The sequence below is a fragment of the Bos grunniens genome, chromosome 10 (assembly GCF_055505025.1).
Source record: "Bos grunniens cultivar Pamir isolate PY7600 chromosome 10, Bosgru_T2T1.0, whole genome shotgun sequence".
Classification (NCBI taxonomy): Eukaryota; Metazoa; Chordata; class Mammalia; order Artiodactyla; family Bovidae; genus Bos; species Bos grunniens.
Window position 1 is genome coordinate 63,064,336 of NC_141174.1, and position 21,845 is coordinate 63,086,180.

A 21,845-nucleotide genomic window follows, 5' to 3' on the forward strand; every position below is an offset into this window, starting at 1 on the left:
CCATGGGATTTTCCAGGCAAGAGTACTGGAGTGGGGTGCCATTTCCTTCTCCGATAACCCTGTATGCGAGACAGCAAAAGAGACATGGATGTATAGAACAGTCTTTTGGACTCTGTGGCGGAGGGCGAGGGTGAGATGATTTAGGAGAATGGCATTGAAACATGTATATTATCATATGTGAAATGAATCGCCAGTCCAGTTTCGATGCATGAGACAGGGTGTTTGGGGCTGGTGCACTGGGATGACCCAGAGGGATGGGATGGGGAAGGAGGTGGGAGGGGGGTTTAGGATGGGGAACACATGTACACCCATGGCAGATTCATGTCAATGTCTGGCAAAACCAATACAATATTGTAAAGTAATTAGCCTCCAATTAAAATAAATAAATTTATATTAAAAAAAAAACAGGGGCCAAAAAAAAAATGTTGTGTTTGTTTCTGCCGTGCAACAACTGGAAATAGTCAAAACTATATGTATATTAATATCCTGTCCCTCTTGAGTCTCCCTTCTACCCACCCCACTGTACCCTTCTAAGTCATCGTAGAGCTCCAAGCTGGGCTCAAATGAGTTATATAGCAGCTTCCCATAGCTAGCTATTTTACACATGGTAGTGTATATATGTCAACTCTACTTTCTCAATTCATCCCCTGCTCTCCTTTTCCTGCTGTGTCCATGAGTCTGTTCTCTACATCTGCATCTCTATCCCCACCCTGCAATTATGTTAGTTTCCATATATACGCATTAATATATGATATTTATTTTTCTCTTTCTGACTTACTTCACTCCGTATAATAGGGTCTAGGGTCATCCGCCTCATTTCAACTATCTGGTAATGTCTATAAAGATGTTAATTTGCCAAAGATTTGAGAGCAGAAAAACTGGTGAAGAAATTTTTAGTGACCACAATAGAAATGAAGCGCCGAGATACAATTTTAAGAGAGATATTAAAATCAGTACCAATCTGCTCCTTGGAAACAACTCAAATTATTAAATTATTCCCCAGGGACATTCCTGTTGGCTCAGATGGCAAAGAATCTTCCTGCAATTTGGGAGATGCAGGTTCAATGCTGGTTTGGGAAGATCCGCTGGAGAAGGGAATGGCAACCCACTCCAATATTCTTGCCTGGACAATTCCATGGAAAGAGGCTATCGTCTATGGCATCACAAAGAGTTGGACACCACTGAGCAACTAACACACAGGGACATCTTGATTTAAAGAGCTTGCTTCTTGATTTTATTCATGGATTCAAGGAATAGTAATAATATAGGAAATTTTGTGAAAATTTCCTTGATGAGATCATATGAGAAAAGAAAAACAAAGACAGCTTAAAATCCACATACTTAAATACATCTTGGTTCTATAGATTAAGTTCTAAGATTTGATATTAAGCAGTGCCAATTCTCTATGATTCAACTTAAGAGAAATTTAAAGCCATAGTATCTGAGTAGCTAGGATGTCATTAGGAAGATCCAGCCAGCCAGCCAGGCAGGCAGGCGAAGGCTACACAGGGAGGAATTATCCTGGTGAATATTCCTTTATTCAGTGTCTGCCCCACAGCCTGGTAGTCCACGCAACTCAAACTTTTCAGTGAACTTGTAGGCTGACTCATGAGGACAAAACCCACAATAATTTCAAGTTTACAAGCAGAAAGATTTTTCATTTATTTATCCATTCATTTATTTATTTAGAGAAATCGAGCTGGTAAAGTGGTAGTTTCATTCTTTGAGTAGAATATTTTTTCCTTACGTGAAAGCTGTAAGGAAAGCTACATTTTGATCAAGCGAGTTAGGTTTATGGTTCAAGATATGATGGTAACAATAACCCAGTGTACGAGACAGCAAAAGAGACACTGATGTATAGAACAGTCTTATGGACTCTGTGGGAGGGGGAGAGGGTGGGAAGATTTGGGAGAATGACATTGAAACATGTAAAATATCATGTTAGAAACGAGTTGCCAGTCCAGGTTCGATGCACGATACTGGATGCTTGGGGCTAGTGCACTGGGACGACCCAGAGGGATGGTATGGGGAGGGAGGAGGGAGGAGGGTTCAGGATGGGGAACACATGTATACCTGTGGCGGATTCATTTTGATATTTGGCAAAACTAATACAATTATGTAGAGTTTAAAAATAAAATAAAATTTAAAAAAAATGACATAGGTTTCAAAAACTCTGTGCTATTTGTCTCTGTAGAGTAAAATCCAAGGTCCCAAGTCCTGTCAGAGCAAATATGAAGACTTTTGTATCATATTTTTCCTGTCCTTGATCAGGGACAAAAAGATCAGGATATTTTTTTTTTTCCTTTTTTTTGGTGCTGGGTCTTCAGGAACTGCACTTTATTTATTTATTTTTTTTTATTTTTGGCTCTGTTGTGTGACATGTGGGATCTTATTTCCACAACCAGGGATGGAACCCATGCCCCCTGCATTGAAAGTGTGAAGTCTTAACCACTGGACCACCACCAGCAAAGTGCCCCATCTTTGTCTTTTGACTCTAAGTTATTAAAACCTTCTGTCCTTCAGATTGATGGGCTTGGTGGGGTTGTGCAAGCAAATTCATGGGAGAACAATATTATAATTTTTATTTGTGCATATTTTTAACATTTTATATTTAAATATATTTTATAGTGTACATAATAAATAATGATAATAGTCAACAGTATATAGTGCAAACGATGTGTTGGATAGTTAAGAGCTTTAAACACATTTGATGTTTAAATCAAATTTGAACATCATTTGATGTTTAAAATCACTCTTTTGATTTTTAAAGTAACTCATTTGATGTTTAAAATAGCCTTGTAAGAAAAATACAGATGAAGCCAGATTGGTCACATAATTTGTCCAGAATAGTGGACCTAAGATGCACACCAGGTTGTCTGGCACCAGACTATGTTCTTAACTATTACATCATGCCACTTCCCAAAGGTAATTTCTAAGTATAATTAATAGATGAATGAATCCACATGCATTAGTGAACAATATCTATTGATACGTCTGTATGAGTCTCAGAGGATTCTTTCTGATTTGGAAGAAACTTTCACATGTCTTTGACTATATTATACTCTGATCTGCTTGTTGTGTGCCCGCTTTTGTAGTCGAAATGTCTATGAGTGATCATGATTCACTGTTTACAACCACTTCCATGTATATTCACGTTTTTGAAGTGATTTTTTGACATCATCTGTAATAATCTTAAGGTCACTTCCATAGCATTTACTGTCATGGGTTAACGAGTGTTCTTTTCTTAATAACTAATATAAAGACTGGAGAATTCTTCACTCTGCTTGCGTACTGTGGAAAAAAAAAATTCTCTGCAAAAGTTTTCAGGATAGCACGCTGCTCCTTGCCTGTTTAGTTTACTCTTGTTTGTCTATATAACACAGGTAGGCTTATAAGACAAGGACACCTCATTCAAGGGGAGAGGTTAGTTTCTTTCATCTGAGCATGGCAAGCACCCAGATGGTTAAACATATGCAACAAACCAAGAGTAATTCAGAAAATAGCATCAAGTGTAAGGAGGAAAAACCTTTTTTTTGAAGTGAGATTCTTCCTCAAGGTATTTTTGCTGCTGTACTTGGCATGCTGTTAATAGAAATATTACTTTGGCTATTTTAGTTCTAGTCTCCATACTTTAGTGATGTAGCACTGTGACTTCAGCCATCTGTTTTAACATCTTATGATATATCGTTCTTAGCTGCTTTTAGCAGATGAATCTTTCACAGGGAAGTTCATGAAACTCAATCCTGTCTTCTTTATTACATCACCTTTTTCCTTGTTAAAATTATCTGGATATCACAGAGCTAACTTTACATTCTACTCTTCACCACGTACTTGAGATAAAACAGGGAACAGTAAGATCAAGTTCTTGTAACAGTAAGATCAAGTCCTTGTAATTGTAAAAGATTCTGGCTAAACATCAATTTGTCCATTCCAGTATAAATTTTGGGTCTTGTTTAAATTCTGAACTTGGAATTAAAAAAAAAAAAAAAAAGAAACAAAACAAAAAAATCTTGAAAACTATGGTAGGGAGCAGGCATCAATATATTCCATGTTCTAAGAGCTGCTGATTGACTCGTCTTTTAAACTGTGTTTCTCCAAACCCTCTGAACCTTCCTAAGCCTATGTGGCTTTCACTGTCATTGCTATGTGATATGACACTGAAGTAACTTGCTTTTTCTCAACATTCATGCCATTTTTGTCAGTATTATTAACTGAGTGGGCTAGAATGCTAATAACTTTAAATAGCCCACTGGTTGTCATAGTAACTGATATTAAAGCTAAATATAAGTTTCTTTCTTGGATTTCACATTTAAATCATTGCTAGTATTTGCATTCTTTAGAAACTGTATGGGCTGAGCATGGACTTTGTATAAAAAGGACAGTGAAAATTTAGGTTGATAGAGGAGTTGATACAGTGGCATCTGTTTTTAGCCCCGAGGTTATGATTTGTTCAGACTCAGCCCAGCTTCATTAGATGTATGTTCAGAGAACCCAAGAAAGAAGCCGGTCTAAATGTTGCAGGGATTATATGGACAAAGTTTTACTTTTAAAAATTGTGTTTATTCACTCCGGGCATTTTCTATGCTGCTTTTCTCTTATTTATCTTTGTGATGATTTTTTAATATTTCTAAATTTTTTAAAATTACAATCTGAGAACCACAATGAGAGAGCACACATTCAAGAAATCTCTGTAAGACTCCTAGATACATCCTATCTGCTCTCTGTCTTAGGTGAATTCTGTTCTTCCTGTCTAAGGGCTCAGTAAAAATTTTACTTCCTGCTTAAAACCTGACTTTCCCTTTCATTTCTCCATTGTCATACTTTTCTAACATATGTGCACTGCATTGAGCATACAGAAATTTTTATAGTTCTAGAAAATCTCTGAGAAAAAGCAGCAACAACTCTTTTCCTCTCTCTTATATGCTGCTGCTAAGTTGCTTCAGTCGTGTCCGACTCTGTGAGACCCCATAGATGGCAGCCCACCAGGCTCTGCCGTCCCTGGGATTCTCCAGGTAAGAACACTGAAGTGGGTTGCCATTGCCTTCTCCATTGTGTGAAAGTGAAAAGTGAAAGTAAAGTCTCTCAGTCGCGTCCGACTTGTAGCAACCCCATGGACTGCAGCCTACCAGGCTCCTCCATCCATGGGATTTTCTAGGCAAGAGTACTGGAGTGGCTTGCCATTGCCTTCTCTGTCTCTCTTACATATGTATATATAAATTCTTCCTTTGTCAGATATTATCATGTTACACTAATTTAAGGAGCTCTCATCTGGAGTTTTTAATCTTTTTCTCCAGTCAGTTCAGTTTTCTACATAGCATTATATTTTGGGCCAGGCCATTTTTATCCCCCCTGCCCTTAAATCACCATTTTCATACCTAGAACCAATTTGAAGCTGAATGAATGTTCTCCCTTGATCTCTGGCGATGCAGAGTTATTTTCTTTCTAGATTCCCACCCTTAGCTTCCAGAAGAAAGAACAGTCTATTAGCAGCAGCAGCTTTATCTGTTGAATATAGATGAAGTATCCTAGATGTTGGACAGTTTTGTCAATCTCTTATATAATATTTTGGTGGTGACACTGTGTCCTCTCCCTTCCCCCACATTTCTTGAACTAGTTCTGTTATGAATATGCAGTATTCTGCTCAGCTCCTGGATCCCTCCCAACTCTCAGATCCCTCAGTTCTCAGAATTCATTCTCCTATGACAGCAAGTCCTTATTTTTGAAAGCCAGTTTTCTATTAAAAGAAGATAGATAGATAAATAGATAATCTCTCCATGCCTCTCAGAGGCAGTATCTGCTTTTAGTGTTAATCATGTAACAATGGAATATTAGTTTGTAGGTTGCCAAATAATGTTATAAAAAAAAAGCGTTCTGGGTTCAAATATGGTTTAGAAAATACAAATTAAATAAGCCAAACAGGTTTCCTCCCCAGAGACCAATGAGTATTGTGAATTTCTTCAAAAGAGAAGAACAAAAACAGCATTTTTGAAACAGGTTTACTTTGTAAACATTTTAGGATGCTCATTTATGTAGACTTACTTTTTTTTAAAAAAGTTCAAGCAATAACTTCAAACAAGGGTCAGTAGATAGAGAATGTTAAGGGAATTAACCTTATTATTTTCCAGTTCCTTACACTTTCCTAAAATTGATGTGCTTGAGGAAAATGTTGGTGGTATTTAAATTCTTTTTCCCCACTCATGATAATTCCTCTTATCCCTTTCTATAAAGAAAAAAATTATAGTTCACAACTTTGATCTTATTATTAGTACATTATTTCTGGAGGGTAAAAAAGTTTTTAGGGCACAAATGGAAATAAGTCTTGATGTTCAAAAAGTGAGTATCTGTGTTTGGGTAAGAAATTCTACTGCAACTAAGTTGGTTTTTATTTCTTTTTATTTCAAGAAATTTAAGGTGAATCTAATAGAGTTATCAGCTGACAGGTTACTGAAAGTAATTTTTGATGATGTACCATAGGACTAATGATATTACTCCCAAAGCTTGGAAGAATTTCAAAGAATCAAATTCTTACATTCTTATTAATATGAGCAAGTTTCTCAGTTTTTAATTAGGAAAATTAAGAGGAAAAAAATATATGAAGGTACCTGGTTTTTCAAAAGTCTTTTAGGAGCCCCAAAAGTGTGTGGAAACCACAATTCTACCTAATACTTTTTGGGAAGTATTGTTCTACGATTTAAGGCTCTTATTCTCATTTTCAGGTTCCCATGTCCTTCCCCTCTTCTCAGGCTAACTGGCTCTGTCTTGGTAGACCTCTTAAAGAACTATACATGTGATTAATTATACATTAGTCAGATAACTGGTAATATCTTTAGGATTCAACCATTACAAATATTTTAGTGAGCAACATATATGCCAGACACATTTCTAGGCCCTGGACAAAACAGCCGTGAATGAACGACACAAATCCCTGTCATCATGGATATTCTAATAAGGGAACACAGATAATGGACAAATATGTAACTAAAAAATGAGTAACAGATGAGGAGAACTGGAAGAGGTAGTCAGGGGCAATTTCAAGTTTCAGTAAATTGTTGGGAAAACCTTGATGAGAAGCTTGTATTTGAGCAAATACCTGAAGGGAAGTAAGGCAGTGAAGCAAACATTCCAGAAGAAATAGCAAAGACAAGATCCCTGAGGTAAGGTCACCCTAATTATTGATGAGGAAAGAAAATATTCTATTTAAAATGACAAGTAAAATCACTTTGTTCACTGTTGGAGTATTAGAATATTTTTTTCTCCAGAGAAATGACTTTTTTTTTTTTTTTTTTAATGTGTAAGGTAAGCACTTGAGTGCATGACTTGGTTGGAAAGAAAGAAGCAAATAAGTAAACTGTTATACCAGAGAAATGTACTGAAATTTGATAGTAAGGGGAATCACAGAAAGAGAGCAGGAGAGTCAGATGGTGAGACAGAAGGAGAGAGGAGACAAGATCACTGATTGTATGGTTTTGCTAAGTGTCAGCCACTGATAAATTCCTGATGGGAATGAAGGGAAAGTGGCTGGAAGGTTTTTAGAAGCGACTTAATGGATATAGAGTTTCTGTTTTACAAGATGAAAAGTTCTGGAGATCTCTTGCACAACAATGTAGATATGCTTAACACTACTGACCTGTACAATTGAAAATGGTTAAGTTGTTAAAAAAAAAAAAGCTATAGAAAACTGTTGTTAGTTTTCTTCTTTTATTGAGGCATTAATCTCACTTTTCTTTCTCCTTACCCTTTTGTCAATTCCTCCCAATCTCTATTAGCAATTGCACCATTGTATAATAATAATATTAATTGCCTCTGTATTTATTTGCCTTTCCTTTAAGAATGTATGCTCCATGAAGGCACAATCCAAGGTCTAGTCTCTCTTGCATCCTCACAGTTTGGTAATGAACGATCCATAACACATATCTATCTCATCTTGCTAACTATATTGAGTGAATTAAGAATAAAAACATCTGCCATTCCCTCTATCACCCAGCAATTTCAACCCAACCTAAAAAAAAAAAAAAAAAAAGGAAGAGAAAGAAAGAGCTAAATGGGGAACAAGAATCAAAATTATCAAATCACCAAGAGGTACTCAGACATCATATTCATTGGACAGCAGAGCCATACCATTGCCTGAGCAAGTTTTCCATCCATTAACTAGTTTGTAAACGGGATAGACTTTAATTTTCATGAACATTACTCATAGTTGGCTGATCTTGAATAGCAAGTGATTTTCTCAATTTCAAAAAGTAAAGGAAGCTGCCAAAGAAGTATTGACTGGGATATTGACCATATGTTAGATTTTTCCTATTTTAGGCATTTCTGTTTTTCTTATTACTGTTAGAAAAGTGTTTTTTTTTTATTTCTTGCAAACTTAAAATATGTAACATGTCACATGTAAATGTTATTTTCTTCCTTTTCTGAAACATCACTTTCACCTTATCCTTTTCCTCACCTTTTGCTATCTCTGTCTATATTCTAACATGCAGATATGTATAGCATTTCCATATGCACTGAGGTTCTAATTCAGATTGTGATTCCAAACTATGCTGCTGTTAACACTCATGTTTTATCACCAAAATGAAATAATAGTGGTATGTCTCAATTTGAAAGAAAAACACGTTAACAGAATAAATTTTCTTAATTCTACATATTCTATAAATAATTTTAAAATTTACTGCTATAACTAGCCCAATAGATTATGAAATAATATGTAGCTAACCCATAATAATAGAAATGTACAAAATTGTAATTAAATACATGCAAGATGGTGGAGTAGAAGGGCATGTGCTCATCTTCTCCCTCCGGAACACCAAAATTGCAACTAGCTGTTGAACAACCATCAACAGAAGGATTGTGGAACCCACCAAAAAGATTCTCTATGTCCAGTGACAAAGGAAAAGCTGCATCAAGACTCTAGGAGGGGTGCAATCACATTAAAATCAAATCCCATACCTACCGGATGTGCATGCGTGCGTGTGCATGGGTGCATGCTAAACTGTTTCAGTTGTGCCCTACTCTTTCAACCCCATGGACTGTAGCCTGCCAGACTCCTTCGTCCATGGAATTCTCCAGAAAAGAATACTGGCTCTTCTTGCTATGCTCTTCTCGGGAGAGGGGGAAGGGGATCTTCCTACCCTGGGATAGAACACATCTCTTACATTTCCTGCATTGGCAGGCAAGTTCTTTACCCACCTGCCTGGTGGGCAACTCACAAAGTGGAGAACAATAATACTAAGGAAGTTCTTGCACTGTTGGGAAGGTTCGCGGCTCCATATCAGACTTCCCAATCTGGGGATCCTGCAAAGGATCTGGGAATCCCTAGGGAACCTGAAATTGAAGGATAGCAGGGTTCAAAAACAGAATTTCCACAGAACTAGGGAAAACAGAGATTCTTGGAGGGCACAAACAAAGCCCTGTGTGCACCAGGACCCAAAAGAAAGGATCCATGTTCCCAGAAAAGACTGAGTCAGACCTGCCTGTGAGTATTTGAGGTTCTCCCATGAAGGCATGGATCAGCAGTGGCCTGCCTGGAAGACAGGGGAACTGGCAGCAGCAGTCCTGGGAGGCGTGTGTTGGTTTAAGTCCTTCTGGAGGTTGCCATTTGCCTCACCATAGAGCCTATAGATCCCAGAACTGGTTGCCTCAAGCCAAACAACTAAAAAGGAAGGAGCACAACCCCATTCATCAGCAGACAATTGGATTAAAGAATTTCTGAGCATGGCTCTGCCCCCCAGAGCAAGACCGAGTTTTCCCCACAGTCAGGCCCTCGCATCAGGAAACTTGCAAAACCTCTTATCTTTATGCATCAGAAGGCAGACAGAAGAAACAAGAACTACAATCTCGCAGCCTCCAAAACAAAAACCACAATCACAGAAACCTAACCAAAGAGATCACATGGATCACAACCTTGTATAACTCAATGAAGCTATGAGCCACGCCTTGTAGGGCCACCCAAGGTAGGCAACATGGTGGAGACTTCTGACAAAACCTGGCCGCTGGAGAAGGGAATGACAAACCACTCAAGTATTCTTACTTTGAGAAACCTATGAACACCATGAAAAGGCAAAACGATACAACACCAGAAGATGAGGTCCCCCAGGTCTCTAGGTGTCCAATATACTACTGGGGAAAAGCAGAGAAATAGCTTCAGAAAGAATGGAGGCTGGGTCAAAATGGAAATGACACTCAGTTGTGGATATGTCTGGTGGTGAAAGTAAAGTGTGATGCTATAAAGAATGATATTGCATAGGAACCTGGAATGTTAGGTGTGTGAATCAAGGTAAAGTGGACATGGTCAAGCAGGAGATGGCAAGAATAAATAGAAATGTTAGGAATCAGTGCACTAAAATGGGTGGGAATGGGCAAATTTAATTCAGTAGACTTAGCTACTACTGTGTTTAAGAATCCCTTAGAAGAAATGAAGTAGCCCTCAGACTCAACAACAGAGTCTGAAATGCAATACTTGGGTGCAATCTCAAAAGCAACAAGAAGCTCAGTTTGTTTCCAAGGCAAATCATTCAACATCACAGTAATCCAAGTCTATACCCAACCACTAATGCTGAAGAAGCTGAAGTCAAATGGTTTTATGAAGACCTACAAGACCTTCTAGAACTAACACCAAAAAAAGATGCCCCTTTCATCACAGGGGATTGGAATGCAAAAGTAGGATGTCAAGAGATACCTAGAGTAACAGGCAAGTTTGGCCTTGGGATACAAAATGAAGCAGAGCAAAGGCTACCAGACTTTTGCCAAGAGAATGCACTGGTCATACCTAACAACCTCTTACAACAATACAAGAACAACTCTAAACATGGACATCACCAGATGGTAAGTATTGAAATCATGTTCGTTATATTCTTTGCAGCTGAAGATAGAGTAAAGCTCTATAAAGTCAGCAAAAACAAAACCTGGAGCTCACTGTGGCTCTGACCATGAGCTCATTATTGCAAAATTCAATCTTAAATTAAAGCAAGTAGGGAAGACCACTAGGCCATTCAGGTATGACCTAAATCAAATCCCTTATGATTATAAAGTGGAATTGGCAAATAGATTCAAGGCATTAGATCTGATAGACAGAGTGCTTGAAGAACTATGGACAGAGGAACTATGAACTCCTAACATTGTATGGGAGGTGGTGACCAAAATCATCCCAAAGAAAAATGAATGCAAGAAGGCAAAATGGTTGTCTGAGGAGGTCTTACAAATAACTGAGAAAATAAGAGAAGCAAAAGGCAAAGGAGAAAAGGAAGAGAAGAATGCAGAGTTCCAGAGAATAGCAAGGAGGGACAAGAAAGCCTTCTTCAGTGAACAATGCAGAAAAATAGAGGAAAACAATAGAATAGGAAGGATCTCTTCAAGAAAACTGGAGATGCCAAAGGAACATTTCATTAAAGATGGGCACAGTGAAGGAAAGAAATGGCAAAGACCTAACAGAAGCAGAAGAGATTAGGAAGAGGTGGCAAGAATACACAGAAAAATTATATAAAAAATGGTCTTAATGACCTGGTAACCAGGATGGTGTGAACACTCATGTAGAACCAGACATCCTGGAGGGTGAGGTCAAATGGACCTTAGGAAGCATCACTACAAACAAAGATAGAATACGTGAAGGGATGCCAGCTGAGCTATTTCAAATCTTAGAAGATGATGCTGTGAAAGTGCTGCATTTGGCATGCCAGCAAATTTGGGAAACTTAGCAGTGGCCACAGGACTAAAAAAGTCAGTTTTCAATCCAATCCCAAAAAAGGCAATGCCAAAGAATATTCCACCTCCTGCACAATGGCACTCACTTCACATGCCAGCAAGTTTATGCCCCAAATCCTTCAAGCTAGGCTTCAGTAGTACATGAATTGAGAACTTCCAGATGTACTATCTAGAAAAGGCAGAGGAACCAAAGATCAATTGCCAGCATCCACTGGATCATAGAAAAAGCAAAGGAACTCCAGAAAAACATCTACTGCTGCTTCATTGACTATGCTAAAGCCTTTGACTGTGTGGATCACAACAAAGTGTGGAACATTCTTAAAGAGATGAGAATACCAGAACACCTTACCTGTCTCCTGAGAAGCAACAGTTAGAACCATTCATGAACAACAGACTGATTCAACATTGGGAAAGGAGTCCATCAAGGCTGTTTTTTGTCATCCTGCTTATTTAACTTATATGCAAGTTACATCATATGAAATGTCAGGCTGGGTGAATCACAAGCTGGAGCCAAGATTGCTGGAGAAATTTTAACAACCTGAGATATGAAGATGATACTACTCTAATGGAAAAAAGCAAAGAGGAACTAAAGAGCCTTTTGATGAAGGTAAAGGAAGAGAGTGAAAAAGCTGGCTTAAAGCTCAACATTCAAAAAACTAAGATCATGGCATCCAGTTCCCTCACTTCATGGCAAATAGGTGGGGAAAACAAGTGGAAACAGTGGCAGATTTTATTTTATTGGACTGAAAAATCACTGCAGATGGTGGCTCTAGCCATGAAATTAAAAGACACTTGTTCCTTGGAAGAAAAGCTGTGACAAACCTAGACAGTGCATTAAAAAGCAGAAACATTACCTTGCCAACAAAGGTCCCTATAGTCAAAGCTATTTTTTTTTTTTCTAGTAATAATGTATGGATGTTGATTGGACCATAAAGCAGGCTGAGGGTCAAAGAATTGATGCTTTTGAAGTGTGGTCTTGGGGAAGACTCTTGAGAGTCCCTTGGACTGCAAAGAGATCAAACTAGTAAATTCTAAAGTACATCAACTCTGAATATTCTTTGGAAGGACTGATGCTGAAACTGAAGCTCCAATACTTTGGCCATCTGTTGCGAAGAGCTGACTCCTTGAAAAAGACTATAATGCTGGGAAAGATTGACGGCAGGAGGAGAAGGGGACAAAAGAGGATGAGATGATTTGATGGCATCACGAACTCAATGGACATGAGTTTTACCAAACTCTGGGAGACAGTGAAGGACGGGGAAGCCTGGTGTGCTGCAACGCATGGAATTGCAAAGAACTGCACATAACTGAGTGACTGACACTTTCACTTTCATATATATATATATATATATATATATATATATATATATATATATATGTTTAACTGTATAAATATGTTGTTTTCTGAAGTACAGAAATAGTAACTCTGTCTGGAATAGCAGGAAGACATGCTTGCTGTTCAGTATTAAAAAAAAAAAACAAAAAACTGTGTTCTCTAAGCTCAAGTTTTCCTTCCAATGACACATGTGCAAATGTCATCTGGCCCTTATTTGAAATAGAAACTTGGGAACTGGAGCCAATGCTGGCACTCTGTTGACTGCTAATGCTGTGATAAAAAGTGAAGTGAAAGTGAAAGTCACTTGGTTGTGTCTGACTCTTTGCAATGTCATGGACTATACAGTCCATGGAATTCTCCAGGCCAGAATACTGGAGTTGGTAACTGTTCCCTTCTCCAGGGGATCTTCCCAACCCAGGGATCGAACCCAGGTCTCCTACATTGCAGACGGATTCTTTAACAGCTGAGCCACCAGGGAAGCCCAAGAATACTGGAGTGGGTAGCCTATCCCTTCTCCAGCAATGCTGTGATAGCAATATTATAAGACAAATTATTTTTCCTCTCACCTAAGAATAATAAATTCTTTTACCTCTCACCCAGGAGATTCTTGTCTTCTGCCAGGGTTCTTTTAATGGTAGTAGGCTATTTCAGCTTGTTAGTTTTGAAGTAGGGTAACAATCACAGCCCCTTCTTAGATCTTGAGAATCACTAATAATAATACTGAAAAGTTTACTGTACAAAAGAGATCAAGGAAATGAATGTTCAGGTAAGACCCTCTTGAGGTCAAGGCGCTGAGACATAAACAATAGTTTTATAGGAATGATTTTAGCAAAAGGATCTTGGTGGCATTGTGGCTCCAGGTAGAATGAAGAGTTCATGAGACAATTTAGACTACAGAAAGTGAGCTCGGCATAAAAGAAGGCTTGGAAATGTTCAGTAGGACATATCCTAGACCATTTATTTTTCCACTCATAAATTACATTATTTTATCCCCTAATATCTTACATGTCCATTATTTAATATATCTTTTGTGTGTTCCTATTATTTATCATGTAGCAAACTACCTCAAAACGTGGTGTCTTAAAATAATCATTTTATTATAGCTCATTATTTTGTGAGGAATTTTGTTAGACTTCAGCTAAATGATTTTTCTGTTTTTGTTTGTTTGTGTTTTGTTGTTGTTTTGCCAAAGTTATTTGGTGGCATTTATTTAGTAGTCTCCTTGGAAGGAAAGTTATGACCAACCTAGTTAGCATATTGAAAAGCAGAGATATTACTTTGTCAACAAAGGTCCGTCTAGTCAAGGCTATGGTTTTTCCAGTGGTCATGTATAGATGTGAGAGTTGGACTATAAAGAAAGTTGAGTGCTGAAGAATTGATGCTTTTGAACTGTGGTGTTGGAGAAGACTCTTGAGAGTCCCTTGGACTGCAAGGAAATCCAACCAGTCTATTCTGAAGGAGATCGGTGCTGGGTGTTCATTGGAAGGACTGATGCTGAAGCTGAAACTCCAGTACTTTGGCCACCTCATGTGAAGAGTTGACTCATTGGAAAAGACTCTGATGCTGGGAGGGATTGGGAGCAGGAGGAGAACAGGATGACAGAGGGTGAGATGGCTGGATGGCATCACCGACTCGATGGACGTGAGCCTGAGTGAACTCCGGGAGTTGGTGATGGACTGGGAGGCCTGGCGTGCTGCAATTCATGGGGTCGCAAAGAGTCGGATACGACTGAGCGACTGAACTGAACTGAAGTGAACTGATTTAGTAGTCAACCGGTTCTAGATGATTCAATAAGGCTTCACTGACATTCCTGCTGCCTTGTCAGAAATGGTTGAAAGACTAAGCATGCTGTGAAGGATACTGCAGTCCCTACATATGCAATCTCTGGAATGATGGCCACAAGGGAATTGTACATCCTACAGAGTGGCTTGAGCTCTCAGAATGTGTTTCAGAGAATAAGGGGGGAGCTGAATAGCCTTTTATGACCTAACCTTGAAGAAACATGGCATCATTTGTGCCCATTTGCTGTTAGTCAAAGCACTTACAAGGTCTGCTCACATTCCAGTGATAAAAGCACAGATTCCAACTTTCAGTGGGAGAAAACCAAGGGATTTTGACTGTGTTTTAAAATTACCACAATATCTTAAATCCTATTTTTTCAGTATACATATATGTGTGTGAAGGGTGTATTGATTTAATAAATGATAGATAAGATAAGTAAATAACACAACTTAAAAATGCAGTGCTATCCAGAATTCCCCTGTGGCAGTCCTACTCCCAGAATCCATCAGGCCTGCCCCCACACCATCTTTTGCAGACTTTGAGTAGTCTGCTCCCTAAAGGTCCAGAGAACTATTCTGACTTCAGCAGTTAAGCATTGCTGTGAGAAGATCTATGCTGGTGTCGCTTTTTTTGCCACAGTCCAAGGGCAGGAGTATGTTGACTCAGTGTCTAATCTAACATAAAACATTAGATACAACTGTAACAGAGACGTATCCCTTCTACCCCAGGATTTTCCTTCATTATCCTATATCTCTTAACTCCTCTTCCTGAGACTTTTTAAAGGCATCCCTTAGTCCCTCTGGTCACAACCCTGATAGACCGTGGGTCTTCTCTTAGAGCTGCTTGCACAGTGTGAAGGTCTGTTTCCTGCCATAGAAGCGCCAGGTCACAGGTGCAAGGTTTCCAGTTGCGTCCTCTCATTACCAGTTTTTAGGAACACAAACTGTTACATAACAGAAAATGCAAAGAACAGACTTTTATGAGTTTTTTCAGCTTTTAAGCTCATTCCTGCCCTACTTTTTATAGGAATATCTAAATCTGTTTCTCTCTTAAAATAAAAATAAGGGAGCCTCTGATTAATCCCTGTCTCATCTTAACAGATATAAATCCCTGTCTTATCCAACAAATTCTGAAGAAGGTAGAGTGACCATAAGGATTTCGATAGAAAAGATGAACTGAAGCATAAATCTAACTTTTAGGTTTTAGACAATGATACTAACATCAAATATACTAATTTTTTCTAAGTTCTTATAGCAGTGTTTAAATGCTGTAGCAGTGTTATTTGAAGTTATTTACTTTGACAAACCTAATACTTTGTTGCTTTTTGTACACTATTTTGTTTTCCAGCCACTAATAAGATTTATGATTATTCTGATGCTCAGGGATTGTATGTTTCTCCAAATTGGAAGCAAAACAAAAATAAACAAAACCAAGACACTATAGTTTGCTTGCTGCCAACCACCTGCCAATTTTAAGGCTCATTTTATTACTATAAAACTGTATAACTTTAACAGGTCATTAGGGATTTGTCATGTAAATTTTTAAAGATCATTTTCTTTTTGGCTTTGAATACTACCGTCTGAGTCACTTCTTGTAGCTACTGTCTAGCTCTGTTTTTCTGCATATTCATGGAGAAAATTATCTTCTTTCATTATTTTCCTAAACTTTTAAACGTGACATTTCCTCCATTGCTTCTATGAAACTTATGTAAGATGTGAAAAGGGGTTCTCTCTTTACATTATGTTTCATTATTGCTGTTATCCATCTTATGAATCTCATGTTTTTCGAGGAGTCATCAGTTTCTTCTCTTTTCATAATACATAGTATATTTATTCTTTAATGTATTAATTTATACTTTCACCTATTTAACAAATTATATTGACTCTATCAACCTGGCACTATATTAGGCATATGGAATATACACATATTTAATTCTACACCCCCATCCTTCCTGAGGAGCGCCACATCTGGCTCCCTTGCTTAAAAGCTACCCTTCTCCCTCAGTCTAAGGTGTACAGATGCAGAGCCTCTTATCCTGCAAGGCTCTTATTTTCTTTGTGACCAAACTGGTCCTGGCTCCAACAAACCAGTTAAAATACAGCCTGAAGAACAGTTTCAGTATTAGAAATACAAATTTAACAGAAATGTATCAGCAAAAAAATCCAAACTATTTATTTGTTAACTAAGGATCCCACTGAGTAGCAGTAACCTGTTCTAGTATTGCCTGCCCTCCTGTCTCTTTCAGACCCAGGACTGCAGCCCTGCCTCTGCCCAGTATCACACATTCAAGGACCTTTTGGCTTTTGTTGTTTTTATTTGTTGATATTATATATTCAAGTGTTTTAGTTTGCATTTTGTTTTTGTTTTCTTCTTTATCTACCCTCAGAATTCATGAGTTACTGATTCTTTCCTGTAGCCTTTCTTTGGTTTCTAGTAGAAACCTTACAAACTTGGACATTTGAAAAATAAAAGGAATACATTATCCTGTTTGTGAAATTTTCTGACCATAGTCTTAGATCTCTTTCCTGGAAAAAGTGTTGTTCTTTCTAGGGTCACAGATATTGAGTATGTGACTCATTCCATAATTATTTAGGAGTTATCTAGTCAAACTTCCATACCTGTCAGCAGTTCCTGAATGTTGGTATGTATACAGTATCTGTTCTAACATGTGAGTATTTTGAGTTGCATGCAGGGAGTTTGGGAAATGGTGGCCTCTAGAAAGTGTTGAGATAGGTTGTCTCTATATTTCTGAGTGACCTGTTAATTCCTCTATATTTCTACTCATGATGATGATATTAGAAATATTTTGAAATGATTGGATCAGGACCTTGAGAAGGACTGATAAATTTGGGTCTAGCTATTAAGGGGAGAGGACTGAAAAACGGAACTCATCAACAGAGATTAACAAGCAATGCTTTGCACAAAGCTGGTGCTCAATGTATGTAAAATAAATTGAGAGAAGGTAAATATATTAATAAAATCAAATCACCAATGAGCTTGAATATCAAGTTAATGTTCTGAATGGGCTGTGGAGTGAAGAGGATGGCACAGCACAGTGTAGTAGGTGGGGCTGAAAAGACCTGGCTTGTGAATCAAAATGCCGTGAGTTTAAGCTCTTCTTTACTGATCACTAGCTTTGTATGACCGTGAACAAGACACTTGACCTCTCCTTACTTCAATTTCATCATCTGCAAAATAGGAGTAACAATGGCAACTACTTCGTAGTGTTGCTATAAGTATTAAATGAGTTAATGTTTTTAAAGCTCTTTAAAAAGCACTCCTAGAGTTAGGTAATATAAGTGGTTGCTATTATCATTCTATTTAAGCAGAGAGTTGCAAATAAGAGTAAGATGTTAAAATATTAAACTTTTAATTAGGTAAAAAAGTTTTTTAATGTTTATAGCAGTGTTTTCTTTTGTGTTGGAAATAAGAATAAATTTAATATTCTATATATTTGCAAAAAATATGCCCACTGTACCTAAAGTCTTATAATTTGCTTTTTTAATGTATAATATATCTTGGACATGTTTGCATATGAGGATATATACATATATATATATTTACATATATATATATGCTTTCATAGTTGTTTAGAGTTAGGAAGGAACTTTGAAATAATTTCTTCTACTCCTCTCCCTCCATATTATGGATTGATTGTAGTTTACAGGAGAACTGCAGTTTTTCAGATTCCTTGTTGTTGTTGTTCAGTTAGTCATGTCTGGCTCTTTGCAACCCCATGAACTGCAGCACATCAGACTTCCCTGTCCTTCACTGTCTCCTGGAGTTTGCTTATACTCATGTCCATTGAGTTGGTGATGCCATCCAACCATCTCATCCTCTGTCATCCTCTTCTTCTCCTGCCTTCAAGCTTTCCCAGCATCAGTCCTTTCCAGTTAGCTGACTCTTTGCATCAGGTGGCTTCTTAGAAGTGTGCAGTTTGCAATCCTATACGGGGTGTTATATTCAGTATCTGGTTCTTTTGTTGTTATTTAGAGTGACTTGGGCCTCACCAATGCAAAGAGGAAATAGCTCTTGCTATTATAAAACTTCCAATTCTCTATAGCGGACAAAGCCTTCACCTGTGTAATCATGTGAAATATTGCAAACAGAGCAGTGGCAAAAGTAAACGTGAAGTAACATAATCTTTTTAAACCTAGTTAAAAATAATGGATTGAATACATGTGTTAAGACTGTTTGTTATAAAGTTGTAAAAATGACAATTTGAATGGGGAAGGAGACTTAAGCAAATAAATCATTGGAATATAAACAGCAGCTGGGCAGCAGAAAGGGGGAAAAGAGAGCTGAATTCTAAGCCAGCATTGTTAAAAAAGAGAAGGAATGGGATTTGCCTCACAGGAGCTTTCCTTTCCAACATCACAGCCTTGTAAACTTACCGTATCAGGTATCTGTAGAAGTGGCATACATGCTAAGTTGCTTCAATTGTGTCTGAATCTTTGCAACCCCATAGACTGTAGCCCACCAGGCTTTTCTGTCCATGGGATTCTCCAGGCAAGATTACTGGAGTGGTTTGCCATTTCCTCCTGCAGGGGATCTTCCAGACCCAGGGATTGAATACAGGTCTCTAATGTCTCCTGCTTTGGCAGGCGGGTCCTTTACCAATATAGCCACCTGGGAAGCCCTGTAGAAGTGGAGGAAATAGCAAAACTAAAAAAATTGAGAAAATTGGCTGAAAACTGTTAGAAAAGCAATTATACCCTGATCCTCTCTCGTGAACTCTGTGTGGTTGATAGTTCTTCCTCTCACACTCTGACAAAAGATGAATATGTTATATTTTGGAAAGAGCAAATGAGAGAATCTCTGCCTAGGGAAAGGAGAGGGGCACTAAAGTAAAACAAGGTGAGCAAATGAGCATTGAGTGCTTAAGTTGAGATGCCTCATACCCAGCCCTAGCTTCCTGCCGCCTCACATCCAGGATGCTGGAAGTATGGTGTACATACTGCAGGCATGAAAATGGAAGCTGTTTGTATCGGTAATCTTGGGTGGATGGGCAGAGAATCTTGAAAATACTGATATCACAGGTCCCCAAATGGCTCAGAAGATCATCATATATAGAAGACCACAGTTAACAAATTCCATGCATGGGCATGGAATTTCCAATCAACTTTTTGATATTTTACTCTTAGTATGAACAGAGAGCTATAGACCACTACATAATTAAGGAAGTCATACAAGATGAAAGGTAGAGGTGAAAAAAAAAAAAGGAAAACTATATATATATAAGGAAAGATGCTAAACAGGGAGTGAAGTTATCTTCAAACCTTTTTTTTTTAGTAATCTTAGAGTGGGCTTTCCCATGTGACACAGTGGTAAAGAATGTACTTGCCAATGTTGGACATGCAAGAGATCTAGGTTAGATCCCTGGGTATGGAAAATTCCCTGGAGTAGGAAATGGCAAGCCATTCCAGTATTCTTGCCTGGAAACTTCCATGGACAGACAGAGGAATCTGGCGGGCTACAGTCCACGGGGTCTCAAAGAGTCGGACACGACTGAGCGACTGAGCACTAGTGGTAGAGAACTTGCCTGCTAATTCAGGAGACATAACAGACAAGGGTTTGATCCTTGGGTTTGGAAGATCCCCTGGAGGAAGGCATGGCAACCCACTCCAGTATTCTTGCCTGGAGAATCCCATGGACAGAGGAACCTGGGGACTACAGTCTATAGAGTTGCAAAGAGTCAGATCTGACTGAAATGACTTAGCATGCACTTAGTCTTAGAGTGATAAAACATACTTTTGCATCCATGAGACAGTAGTATTTGGTTTAAAATAGTTATCAGACATAAACGAACTATTGGAAATTAAAGATCAGAGAGTTGTGAGAGAAATCTGAATAGGAACTTTGGAAATTCAGAAATATCAGAAAGTAAAACAAGCAATGAAGTTGAAATTAGGAGGAAAAAAAATAGAGAATTATTCCAGGAGGTTCACCATTTGAATAATATAAGTCTCAGAAGAAAAAAAAAAAAGTAAAGAGTGAAAATGGAGAAAAAGTAATTATCAAAGAACTAAAAAAACTAGACCACTTTCTAACACCATACACAAAAATAAACTCAAAATGGATTAAAGATCTAAACGTAAGACCAGAAACTATAAAACTCCTAGAGGAAAACATAGGCAAAACACTCTCCGACATACATCACAGCAGGATCCTCTATGACCCACCTCCCAGAATATTGGAAATAAAAGCAAAAATAAACAAATGGGACCTAATTAAACTTAAAAGCTTCTGCACAACAAAGGAAACTATAAGCAAGGTGAAAAGGCAGCCTTCAGAATGGGAGAAAATAATAGCAAATGAAGCAACGGACAAACTAATCTCAAAAATATACAAGCAACTCCTACAGCTCAACTCCAGAAAAATAAATGACCCAATCAAAAAATGGGCCAAAGAACTAAATAGACATTTCTCCAAAGAAGACATACAGATGGCTAACAAACACATGAAAAGATGCTCAACATCACTCATTATCAGAGAAATGCAAATCAAAACCACTATGAGGTCCCATTTCACTCCAGTCAGAATGGCTGTGATCCAAAAGTCTACAAGCAATAAATGCTGGAGAGGGTGTGGAGAAAAGGGACCCTCTTACACTGTTGGTGGGAATGCAAACTAGTACAGCCACTATGGAGAACAGTGTGGAGATTCCTTAAAAAACTGGAAATAGAACTGCCTTATGATCCAGCAATCCCATGCTGGGCATACACACTGAGGAAACCAGAAGGGAAAGAGACACGTGTACCCCAATGTTCATCGCAGCACTGTTTATAATAGTCAGGACATGGAAGCAACCTAGATGTCTGTCAGCAGATGAATGGATAAGAAAGCGGTGGTGCATATACACAATGGAGTATTACTCAGCCATTAAAAAGAATACATTTGAATCAGTTCTAATGAGGTGGATGAAACTGGAGCCTATTATACAGAGTGAAGTAAGCCAGAAAGAAAAATACCAATACAGTATACTAATGCATATATATGGAACTTAGAAAGATGGTAACAATAACCCTGT

At 38.1% G+C, this 21,845-nt stretch overlaps 1 protein-coding gene across 2 annotated transcripts in view; it reads left to right on the forward strand.

The window, feature by feature from the left end:
* The window catches only part of MDGA2 (MAM domain containing glycosylphosphatidylinositol anchor 2), a 919,864-nt gene that overhangs the window by 429,375 nt on the left and 468,644 nt on the right, over positions 1-21,845 (forward strand). The window lies entirely within an intron of this gene.